The 12500-nt window shown below is 47.4% G+C and overlaps 1 pseudogene; it reads left to right on the top strand.

Moving 5' to 3' along the window:
* LOC124010664 overlaps positions 1-12500 on the top strand; it is a 58486-nt pseudogene that overhangs the window by 32396 nt on the left and 13590 nt on the right.

A 12500-nucleotide genomic window follows, 5' to 3' on the forward strand; every position in this document is an offset into this window, starting at 1 on the left:
TGACTCTCTCTCTCTGTCTCTCTGACTCTCTCTCTCTCTATCTCTCTGACTCTCTCTCTCTGTCTCTGACTCTCTCTCTGTCTCTCTGACTCTCTCTCTCTGACTCTCTCTCTCACTCTCTGACTCTCTCTCTCTGACTCTCTCTCTCTGGCTCACTCTCTCTGACTCACTCTCTCTGGCTCTCTCTCTGACTCTCTGACTCTCTCTCTCTGGCTCTCTCTCTCTCTCTGACTCTCTCTCTCTCTCTGACTCTCTCTGTTCGATGTGTTTCTCTCTGACTCTCTCTCGCTCTCTCTCTCTGACTCTCTCTCTCTCTCTCTGACTCTCTGTCTCTCTGACTCTCGCTCTGACTCTCTGACTCTCTCTCTGTCTCTCTGACTCTCTCTGTCTCTCTCACTCTCTCTCTGTCTCTCTATTCTGATGTGACTCTCTCTTCTGAAGTACTCTCTCATTAACTCTCTCTCCCAGCTCTTTCTGACTCTCTCTGACTCTCTCTGACTCTCTCTGACTCTCTCTGACTCTCTCTCTGACTCTCTCTCTCTCTCTGACTCTCTCTATTCTGATGTGTTCTCTTCTGATGTATTCACATTAACACAACCTCTCTCTCTCTGTGTCTCTGTCTTAAGAAGGACTGACTGACTCTGAAGGAGCTGAAGGTGTTGGACTCCAAGTCCTCTCTGACCTCTGTGTTTGAACACTTCCTGTCTGACTCTGACTCTCAGCTCCAATGCTGCAAGCAGTCAGTCCAGTAATGATTCCTGACTGTTGGGCTGAGGGGTATGTGTTGGGCTCTGGTGATCTCTGGGTGAGGTGATGGTGGTTGGGTGATCTGACTCTGTTAGGTGATGGGCCTGACCATCTTCCTGACTCTTCTCCCTCTGACTTAAGAACGCTCCTGACTCTGCTTTCTGAGTCCATGGTGCTCAAATCTGTGTGTGTCTGGCTGGCTGGCTGTCTGGCTGGCTGGCTGTCTGGCTGTCTCTGAAATGCGGTGTTGTGTGTGTGGGGGTAATGCAAATGTGTTTCTTTGTTTAGAAATGTTGTTCACATGTAAATAAATGTTCTGTGTGTGTAGAATCTGATCTGTAGTTGCCAGAACAGGAGACGCTGAATGTTCTGGGGAGATGAAGATGAGTATGAAGACCTGTGAGAGGCCGAGCAGTTTGGAGTCGTGTTGAGAACTCCACACATGCTGTTGTCCCAACTCAACCTCTAAGAGCTGGAGAGAACCACGTGGCTGACTGGAAAAATGAAGCGACTACTAAGCTCTGTTCCTGCAGCAAGCAGTGTTAGACATGGTCTGAATAAACTGACTGTTAGACATGGCCTGGTTATGTGTTAGACATGGCCTGATTAAAACACAGTGATTAGACATGGCCTGATTAAACCACAGTGTTAGACATGGTCTGAATAAACGTGTTAGACATGTCTGAATAAAAACCATACAGTGTTAGACATGGTCTGAATAAACCCAGTGTTAGACTGGTCTGAATAAACCACAGTGTTAGACATGGTCTGAATAAACCACAGTGTTAGACATGGTCTGAATAAACGAGAAGTGTGCTTGGTCTGAATCCATGTTAGGACATGGTCTGAATAAACCACAGTGTTAGACATGATCTGAATAAAACTGTTAGACATGGTCTGAATAAACCACAGTGTTAGACATGGCCTGAATAAACCACTGTGTTAGACATGGCCTGAATCAACCACAGTGTTAGACATGCGGTGATTAAACCACAGTGTTAGACATGGCCTGAATCAACCACAGTGTTAGACATGGCCTGAATCAACCATGTGTTAGACATGGTCTGAATAAACCACAGTGTTAGACATGGTCTGAATAAACCACAGTGTTAGACATGGCCTGATTAAACCACAGTGTTAGACATGGCCTGATTAAACCACAGTGTTAGACATGGCCTGAATCAACCACAGTGTTAGACATGGCCTGATTAAACCATGCTGTTAGACATGGCCTGAATCAACTGTTAGACATGGCCTGAATCAACCACAGTGTTAGACATGGCTGAATCAACCACAGTGTTAGACATGGCTACTTAAACCACAGTGTTAGACATGGCCTGATTAAACCACAGTGTTAGACATGGCCTGACTCAACCACAGTGTTAGACATGGCCTGATTAAACCACAGTGTTAGACATGGCCTGATTAAACCACAGTGTTAGACATGGCCTGATTAAACCACAGTGTTAGACATGGCCTGAATCAACCACAGTGTTAGACATGGCCTGAATCAACCACAGTGTTAGACATGGCCTGAATCAACCACAGTGTTAGGCATGGCCTTATTAACTTCACAAACCATCTATAACACTCCTTGTGTGTGTCATGGTCCTCTCTCCCTCTCCAACCCTCTTCTCACCCCTCTCCAACCCTCCCCTCTCCAACTCTCTCTCCCCTCCAACCCTCCCCCTCTCCCCTCAGATGTCGACAGTGAAGCGTCTGAAGCCCCGGCTGACGGCCATCTTGTTCGGCTGCAGTTTGAAGAGCAGCTGAACAACATCAAGCCGGATGTGGTGTCCGTGACGGCGGCCTGCGAGGAACTGAAGAAGAGCACCACTTTCTCCCAGCTGCTGCAGATCATCCTGCTGGTGGGCAACTACATGAACGCTGGTTCCCGCAACGCCAAGGCCTTTGGATTCAGCATCAGCTACCTCTGCAAGGTGAGAGACACTTCATTGCTCTACAGTGCTACTATTTTACTCGCTTGTTAGAAAAACTAGATTAGTTGGAGTTTTAATTTAGGAGCACCAGTGATTACTTCACTGTACCGCGCCCCTGAGAGCCATGGAGAATAAACACAGAGCCCAGATTCATGACCGTCATACTTGCACCATGACTACAAAGAAAATGGCTTGTTACTGCAAATATTGTTCATTGTGCTCCTAAATTCCTGTGTGCTCCTAAATTTGTCAATTTAGGCACACGTGTGCCTTGTAAAAAGGTCAGCGTAGAGCCCTGCATGGACATAACCACGACAAAGAGACGCACACGCATATCTACAGGCAGTGTGTGTAACAGGGTAAACATGTATTTAATAAGCCAATGCTGCGTTAAAGGTTTTAAAAGGGGGTGTACTTTAGAATCTGCCCTTTGTCCAATCAGCTGCGGGACACCAAGACAACTGACCTGAAGCAGACTCTCCTGCACTTCCTGGCTGGCGTGTGTCAGGAGCAGTACCCCGACGTCTGGCGTTCCCTGACGAACTCGTTCACGTAGAGAAGGCTAGCCGAGGTAACCATGGACTCCACCTAACACCTACCCTCAGAACTCAACACTAGTACCAATACTCTCACACACTTGTCCTCTCCTCATCCCTGTTTCCTTCCATGACACACTGACCTGTCCCCTCTAACCCCTGTCTCAGTGTCGGCTGAGACCCTGCAGAAGAACCTGGTGCAGATGGGCTGTGAAGACTCTGGACAAAGATCTGGAGACCTTCCCTCCTCCACAGAGTGATAGGGACATGTTTGTGGAGAAAATGACTATATCCTTTACTACTGCAAATCAAATGTGTATATATATAGCTCTTCTTACATCAGCTGATATCTCAAAGTGATGTTCAGAAACCCAGCCTAAAACCCCAAACAGCAAGCAATGCAGGTGTAGAAGCACGGCGGCTAGGAAAATCTCCCTTGAAAGGCCAGAACCTAAGAAGAAACTTAGAGAGGAACCAGGCTATGAGGGTGGCCAGTCCTCGTCTGGCTGTGCCGGATGGGATTATAACAGAACATGGCCAAGATGTTCAAATGTTCATAAATGACCAGCATGGTCAAATAATAGGCCTGGGACAGGTAGCACGTCCGGTGAACAGGTCAGGATTCCATAGCCGCAGGCAGAACAGTTGAAACTGGAGCGGCAGCACGGCCAGGTGGACTGGGGACAGTAAGAGTCATCATGCCAGGTAGTCCTGAGGCATGGTCCTAGGGCTCAGGTCCTCCGAGGAAAGAAGAGCATACTTAAATTCACACAGGACACCGGATAAGACAGGAGAAGTACTCCAGATATAACAAACTGACCCTAGCCCCCCGACACACAAACTACTGCAGCATAAATACTGGAGGCTGAGACAGTGTGGCCCCATCCGGCAATACCCCGGACAGGGCCAAACACGAAGGTTCGATCATAGTTGATCATTTTAACCTCCTCCCAGTCCAATCAAACTTAGTTCGATCATTTTAACCTCCTCTAGTCCAATCAAACTTTATGTAGGTGACATTTCAAAGCATCTCCACACATCTTACAAATTACGATCTAGACAGGAAATATTCTCTGTCGTTTCCTGTAAGCCTTTCCATGCTGAAAGCTGAATGTATGAGTGTTTATGAATGTGTGTTTGAGTGTCTATGAATGAGTGTGTATGCTTATGTGTGTGTGGTGGTGTGTATAGCTCTGTGTGTTGGTGGTGTGTATAGCTCTGTGTGTAGCTCTGTGATGATGGTGTGTATAGCCTGTGTGTTGGTGGTGGTGTGGCAGCTCTGTGTGTTGGTGCTGTGTATAGCTTTGTGTGCTGGTGGTGGTGTGTGTAGCTATGTGCGCTGGTGGTGGTGTGTGTAGCTGTGTGTGGTGGAGGTGGGGTGTCTGTACTGGAGGTGGTGTGTGTGTCTCTGTGCTGGAGGTGGTGTGTGTGTTTCTGTGTGCTGGAGGTGGTGTGTGTATCTCTGTGTGCTGAGGGTGGTGTGTGTGTGTCTCTGTGTACTGGAGGTGGTGTGTGTGTCTCTGTACTGGAGGTGGTGTGTGTGTGGCTCTGTGCTGGGGTGGTGTGTGTGGCTCTGTGTGCTGGGGTGGTGTGTGTAGCTCTGTGTGCTGGGGGTGTTGAGTGTCTCTGTGTGCTGGGGTGGTGTGTGTAGCTCTGTGTGCTGGGGTGGTGTGTGTCTCTGTGCTGGAGGTGGTGTGTGTGTGTCTCTGTGTGCTGGAGGTGTTGTGTGTGTCTCTGTGTGCTGGAGGTGTTGTGTGTGTGTCTCTGGAGGTGGTGTGTGTCTCTGTGCTGGAGGTGGTGTGTGTAGCTCTGTGTGCTGGAGGTGGTGAATGTAGCTATGTGCTGGGGGGTGGTGAATGTAGCTATGTGCTGGGGGTGGTGAGTGTAGCTCTGTGTGCTGGGGGTGGTGAGTGGCTCTGTGTGCTGGGGGGTGGTGAGTGGCTCTGTGTGCTGGGCGTGGTGTGTGTAGCTCTGTGTGCTGGGGGTGGTGAGTGGCTCTGTGTGCTGGGGGTGGTGAGTGGCTCTGTGTGCTGGGGTGGTGAGTGTAGCTCTGTGCTGGGGGTGGTGTGTGTAGCTCTGTGTGCTGGGGGTGGTAAGTGGCTCTGTGTGCTGGGGGTGGTGAGTGTAGCTCTGTGCTGGGGGTGGTGTGTGTAGCTCTGTGTGCTGGGGGTGGTGTGTGGCTCTGTGTGCTGGGGGGTGGTGAGTGTAGCTCTGTGTGCTGGGGGGTGGCGTGTGTAGCTCTGTGTGCTGGGGGTGATGTGTGTCTCTGTGCTGGGGGTGGTGTGTGTAGCTCTGTGTGCTGGGGTGGTGTGTGTAGCTCTGTGTGCTGGGGGTGATGTGTGTCTCTGTGCTGGGGGTGGTGTGTGTAGCTCTGTGTGCTGGGGGTGGTGTGTGTAGCTCTGTGTGCTGGGGGTGGTGAATGTAGCTCTGTGCTGGGGTGGTGAGTGTAGCTCTGTGTGCTGGGGTGGTGTGTGTGTCTCTGTGTTGCCAGGCTGTGCACTCCTTAATACTGTACCTCACAGCTTTGTGGCCAGTGCTAAAGAGCAACATGAGAAGTTGGACATGATGCATAAGAACATGGAGAAGCAGTACTCCGACCTGGGGGAACTACTTTGTGTTCGACCCTCGCAAGATTTCTGTCGAAGAGTTCTTCGGTGACCTCAACAACTTCAAAGAACATGTTCCAGGTGAGTTTGAGCATTGGCAACCTGAAGGCAGAAAACAGAACGTGCTCCCACCTCATTACACACAAGTTAATGATAAACACATGTTCTCCTCACCTGTTTGTCTAAATGACATTGACTGTTAGTGGGAAGGTACCGTCTACATGTATTCATATCAGTTAGTGCCATGTAGTACTAGGTAATACCAGGTAGTTCTGTTATTGTCTTTTAGTATCTGTTAGTGTCTGTTAGTATAAGTATCCAGGTAGTTCCAGGTAAATAATTTTATCAGTTTGTTCCAGGTAAATCAGTTAGTATCAGTTAGTATTAGTATCAGGTAGTACCAGGTATATCATTTTTATATCAGTTAGTATCAGGTAGTACCAGGTAGTTCATATAGTATTAGGTAGTATTCGTACCAGGTAAATCAAATGTTATTTGTCACATGCGAATACAACAGGTGTAATAGACCTTACAGTGAAATGCTGAATACAACAGCTGTGTAATACAGTGAAATGCTTACAACAGTGAACATGCTGAATACAACAGGTGTAATAGACCTTACAGTGAAAATGCTGAATACAACAGGTGTAATAGACCTTACAGTGAAATGCTGAATATAACAGGTGTAAGACCTTACAGTGAAATGCTGAATACAACAGGTGTAATAGACCTTACAGTGAAATGCTGAGTAGTAGACCTTACAGTGAAATGCTGAATACAACAGGTGTAGTAGACCTTACAGTGAAATGCTGAATACAACAGGTGTAATAGACCTTACAGTGAAATGCTGAATACAACAGACCTTACAGTGAAATGCTGAATACAACAGGTGTAATAGACCTTACAGTGAAATGCTGAATACAACAGGTGTAGTAGACCTTACAGTGAAATGCTGAATGCAACAGGTGTAATAGACCTTACAGTGAAATGCTGAATACAACAGGTGTAGTAGACCTTACAGTGAAATGCTGAATACAACAGGTGTAGTAACAGGTAGTATCAGGTAGTGTTAGTACCAGGTAGTATCATGTAGTGTTAGTACCAGGTAGTATCAGGTAGTGTTAGTACCAGGTAGTGTTAGTACCAGGTAGTATCAGGTAGTGTTAGTACCAGGTAGTATCAGGTAGTGTTAGTACCAGGTAGTATCAGGTAGTGTTAGTACCAGGTAGTGTTAGTATCAGGTAGTATCAGGTAGTATTAGTATCAGGTAGTGGTTATTACCAGGTAGTATCAACTAGTGTTAGTACCAGGTAGTATCAGGTAGTATTAGTAACAGGTAGTATCAGGTAGTGTTAGTACCAGGTAGTATCAGGTAGTGTTAGTACCAGGTAGTATCAGGTAGTGTTAGTACCGGGTAGTATCAGGTAGTGTTAGTACCGGGTAGTATCAGGTAGTGTTAGTATCAGGTAGTGTTAGTATCAGGTAGTATCAGGTAGTGTTAGTACCGGTAGTATCAGGTAGTGTTAGTACCGGGTAGTATCAGGTAGTGTTAGTACCAGGTAGTATCAGGTAGTGTTAGTATCAGGTAGTATTAGTATCAGGTAGTGGTTATTACCAGGTAGTATCAGGTAGTGTTAGTACCAGGTAGTATCAGGTAGTGTTAGTAACAGGTAGTATCAGGTAGTGTTAGTACCAGGTAGTATCAGGTAGTATTAGTATCGGGTAGTATCAGGTAGTGTTAGTACCGGGTAGTATCAAATCAAATTCAAATCAAATCAAATTTATTTATATAGCCCTTCGTACATCAGCTGATATCTCAAAGTGCTGTACAGAAACCCAGCCTAAAACCCCAAACAGCAAACAATGCAGGTGTAAAAGCACGGTGGCTAGGAAAAACTCCCTAGAAAGGCCAAAACCTAGGAAGAAACCTAGAGAGGAACCGGGCTATGTGGGGTGGCCAGTCCTCTTCTGGCTGTGCCGGGTAGAGATTATAACAGAAAATGACCAAGATGTTCAAATGTTCATAAATGACCAGCATGGTCAAATAATAATAAGGCAGAACAGTTGAAACTGGAGCAGCAGCACAGTCAGGTGGACTGGGGACAGCAAGGAGCCATCATGTCAGGTAGTCCTGGGGCACGGTCCTAGGGCTCAGGTCCTCCGAGAGAGAGAAAGAAAGAGAGAATTAGAGAGAGCATATGTGGGGTGGCCAGTCCTCTTCTGGCTGTGCCGGGTGGAGATTATAACAGAACGTGGCCAAGATGTTCAAATGTTCATAAATGACCAGCATGGTTGAATAATAGTAAGGCAGAACAGTTGAAACTGGAGCAGGAGCATGGCCAGGTGGACTGGGGACAGCAAGGAGTCCTCATGTCAGGTAGTCCTGGGACATGGTCCTAGGGCCCAGGCCAGTTGAAACTGGAGCAGCAGCATGGCCAGGTGGACTGGGGACAGCAAGGAGTCATCATGTCAGGTAGTCCTGGGGCATGGTTCTAGGGCTCAGGTCCTCCGAGAGAGAGAAAGAAGGAGAGAAGGAGAGAATTAGAGAACGCACACTTAGATTTACACAGGACACCGAATAGGACAGGAGAAGTACTCCAGATAAACAAACTGACCCTAGCCCCCCGACACATAAACTACTGCAGCATAAATACTGGAGGCTGAGACTAACACTACCTGATACTATCAGGTAGTGTTAGTACCGGGTAGTATCAGGTAGTGTTAGTACCAGGTAGTATCAGGTAGTGTTAGTACCAGGTAGTATCAGGTAGTGTTAGTACCAGGTAGTATCAGGTAGTGTTAGTACCAGGTAGTATCAGGTAGTGTTAGTACCAGGTAGTATCAGGTAGTGTTAGTACCAGGTAGTATCAGGTAGTGTTAGTACCATATAGTATCAGGTAGTGTTAGTACCAGGTAGTATCAGGTAGTGTTAGTACCAGGTAGTATCAGGTAGTGTTAGTACCAGGTAATATCAGGTAGTGTTAGTACCAGGTAGTATCAGGTAGTGTTAGTACCAGGTAGTATCAGGTAGTGTTAGTACCAGGTAGTATCAGGTAGTGTTAGTACCAGGTAGTATCAGGTAGTGTTAGTACCAGGTAGTGTTAGTATCAGGTAGTATCAGGTAGTATTAGTATCAGGTAGTGGTTATTACCAGGTAGTATCAGGTAGTGTTAGTACCGGGTAGTATCAGGTAGTGTTAGTACCGGGTAGTATCAGGTAGTGTTAGTACCGGGTAGTATCAGGTTGTGTTAGTAACGGGTAGTATCAGGTTGTGTTAGTAGCGGGTAGTATCAGGTAGTGTTAGTAACAGGTAGTATCAGGTAGTGTTAGTACCAGGTAGTATCAGGTAGTGTTAGTACCAGGTAGTATCAGGTAGTGTTAGTACCAGGTAGTATCAGGTAGTGTTAGTACCAGGTAGTATCAGGTAGTGTTATTACCAGGTAGTATCAGGTAGTGTTAGTATCAGGTAGTATCAGGTAGTATTAGTATCAGGTAGTGGTTATTACCAGGTAGTATCAGGTAGTGTTAGTACCAGGTAGTATCAGGTAGTGTTAGTAACAGGTAGTATCAGGTAGTGTTAGTACCAGGTAGTATCAGGTAGTATTAGTATCAGGTAGTATCAGGTAGTGTTAGTACCAGGTAGTATCAGGTAGTATTAGTAACAGGTAGTATCAGGTAGTGTTAGTACCAGGTAGTATCAGGTAGTGTTAGTACCAGGTAGTATCAGGTAGTGTTAGTACCGGGTAGTATCAGGTAGTGTTAGTATCAGGTAGTATCAGGTAGTGGTTATTACCAGGTAGTATCAGGTAGTGTTAGTACCAGGTAGTATCAGGTAGTATTAGTAACAGGTAGTATCAGGTAGTGTTAGTACCAGGTAGTATCAGGTAGTGTTAGTATCAGGTAGTGTTATTACCAGGTAGTATCAGGTAGTGTTAGTATCAGGTAGTATCAGGTAGTATTAGTATCAGGTAGTGGTTATTACCAGGTAGTATCAGGTAGTGTTAGTACCAGGTAGTATCAGGTAGTGTTAGTAACAGGTAGTATCAGGTAGTGTTAGTACCAGGTAGTATCAGGTAGTATTAGTATCAGGTAGTATCAGGTAGTGTTAGTATCAGGTAGTATCAGGTAGTGTTAGTACCAGGTAGTATCAGGTAGTGTTAGTACCAGGTAGTATCAGGTAGTGTTAATAACAGGTAGTATCAGGTAGTGTTAGTACCAGGTAGTATCAGGTAGTATTAGTATCAGGTAGTATCAGGTAGTGTTAGTACCAGGTAGGGACCACCCATACGTAGAATGTATGCACACATGACTGTAAGTCGCTTTGGATAAAAGCGTCTGCTAAATGGCATATATTACAATATATTAGTATCAGGTAGTATTAGTAACAGGTAGTATCAGGTAGTGTTAGTACCAGGTAGTATCAGGTAGTGTTAGTACCGGGTAGTATCAGGTAGTGTTAGTAACGGGTAGTATCAGGTAGTGTTAGTAACGGGTAGTATCAGGTAGTGTTAGTACCGGGTAGTATCAGGTAGTGTTAGTACCGGGTAGTATCAGGTAGTGTTAGTAACGGGTAGTATCAGGTAGTGTTAGTAACGGGTAGTATCAGGTAGTGTTAGTACCGGGTAGTATCGGGTAGTGTTCGTAACAGGTAGTGTCAGGTAGTGTTAGTACCAGGTAGTATCAGGTAGTATTAGTACCAGGGTCAGTGAGAAGTGGTATTATCCAGTAGTATCAGGTATTGTTATTACAAAGTGTATCAGTTAGTATTAGTATCAGGTAGTATTACCAGGTAGTGTTATTACCAGGTTATATCAGTTAGTATTAGTATCAGGTAGTATTACCAGGTAGTGTTATTACCAGGTTATATCAGTTAGTATTAGTATCAGGTCGTGTTATTTCCAGGTAGTATCAGGTAGTGTTATTACCAGGTAGTATCAGGTAGTGTTATTACCAGGTAGTATCAGGTAGTGTTATTACCAGGTAGTATAATTTAGTGTTATTACCAGGTAGTATCATTTAGTGTTATTACCAGGTATTATCATTTAGTGTTATTTCCAGGTAGTATCAGGTAGTGTTATTACCAGGTTATATCAGTTATTATTAGTATGAGGTAGTGTTATTACCAGGTAGTATCAGTTGGTATTAGTACCAGGTAGTGTTATTACAGATGCTGGTTATCTTGTTTTGCTGGCTGTTGTTTTGCTGTTTATCTTGGCAGAGGGCCAACTATTGTTTCTCAGTCACACACACACACGTTCTTGTACACACACATCCACTCACACACACACATGCACCCTCATACACACACACATCTCTGTCCATGTCCCCTCAGCAAGCGGTGAAGGAGAATGCGAAGAGGAGGGAGTCAGAGGAGAAGATCAGGAGAGCCAAGCTGGCCAAGGAGAAGGCTGACAGAGAGAAGGAGGAGAAACAGAAGAGAAGCCAACAACTGGACCTCAACGCAGGTCAGAGTGTCTGTGGGAGAGGAGTGGGTCAGAGTGTCTGTGGGAGAGGAGTGGGTCAGAGTGTCTGTGGGAGAGGAGTAGGTCAGAGTGCCTGTGGGAGAGGAGTGGGTCAGAGTGCCTGTGGGAGAGGAGTGGGTCAGAGTGCCTGTGGGTCAGAGTGCCTGTGGGAGAGGTGTGGGTCAGAGTGCCTGTGGGAGAGGAGTGGGTCAGAGTGCCTGTGGGAGAGGAGTGGGTCAGAGTGCCTGTGGGAGAGGAGTGGGTCAGAGTGCCTGTGGGTCAGAGTGCCTGTGGGAGAGGTGTGGGTCAGAGTGCCTGTGGGAGGGAGTGGGTCAGAGTGCCTGTGGGAGAGAGTGGGTCAGAGTGCCTGTGGGAGAGGAGTGGGTCAGAGTGCCCGTGGGAGAGGAGTGGGTCAGAGTGCCTGTGGGAGAGGAGTGGGTCAGAGTGCCTGTGGGAGAGGAGTGGGTCAGAGTGCCTCTGGGAGAGGAGTGGGTCAGAGTGCCTCTGGGAGAGGAGTGGGTCAGAGTGCCTGTGGGAGAGGTGTGGGTCAGAGTGCCTGTGGGAGAGGAGTGGGTCAGAGTGCCTGTGGGAGAGGTGTGGGTCAGAGTGCCTGTGGGAGAGGTGTGGGTCAGAGTGCCTGTGGGAGAGGTGTGGGTCAGAGTGCCTGTGGGTGAGGAGTGGGTCAGAGTGCCTGTGGGAGAGGAGTGGGTCAGAGTGCCTGTGGGAGAGGAGTGGGTCAGAGTGCCTGTGGGAGAGGTGTGGGTCAGAGTGCCTGTGGGAGAGGAGTGGGTCAGAGTGCCTGTGGGAGAGGAGTGGGTCAGAGTGCCTGTGGGAGAGGAGTGGGTCAGAGTGCCTGTGGGAGAGGAGTGGGTCAGAGTGCCTGTGGGAGAGGAGTGGGTCAGAGTGCCTGTGGGAGAGGAGTGGGTCAGAGTGCCTGTGGGAGAGGAGTGGGTCAGAGTGCCTGTGGGAGAGGAGTGGGTCAGAGTGCCTGTGGGAGAGGTGTGGGTCAGAGTGCCTGTGGGAGAGGAGTGGGTCAGAGTGCCTGTGGGTCAGAGTGCCTGTGGGAGAGGTGTGGGTCAGAGTGCCTGTGGGAGAGGAGTGGGTCAGAGTGCCTGTGGGAGAGGTGTGGGTCAGAGTGCCTGTGGGAGAGGAGTGGGTCAGAGTGCCTGTGGGAGAGGAGTGGGTCAGAGTGCCTGTGGGAGAGGTGTG

The sequence above is a fragment of the Oncorhynchus gorbuscha genome, linkage group LG23 (assembly GCF_021184085.1).
Source record: "Oncorhynchus gorbuscha isolate QuinsamMale2020 ecotype Even-year linkage group LG23, OgorEven_v1.0, whole genome shotgun sequence".
Taxonomy (NCBI): Eukaryota; Metazoa; Chordata; class Actinopteri; order Salmoniformes; family Salmonidae; genus Oncorhynchus; species Oncorhynchus gorbuscha.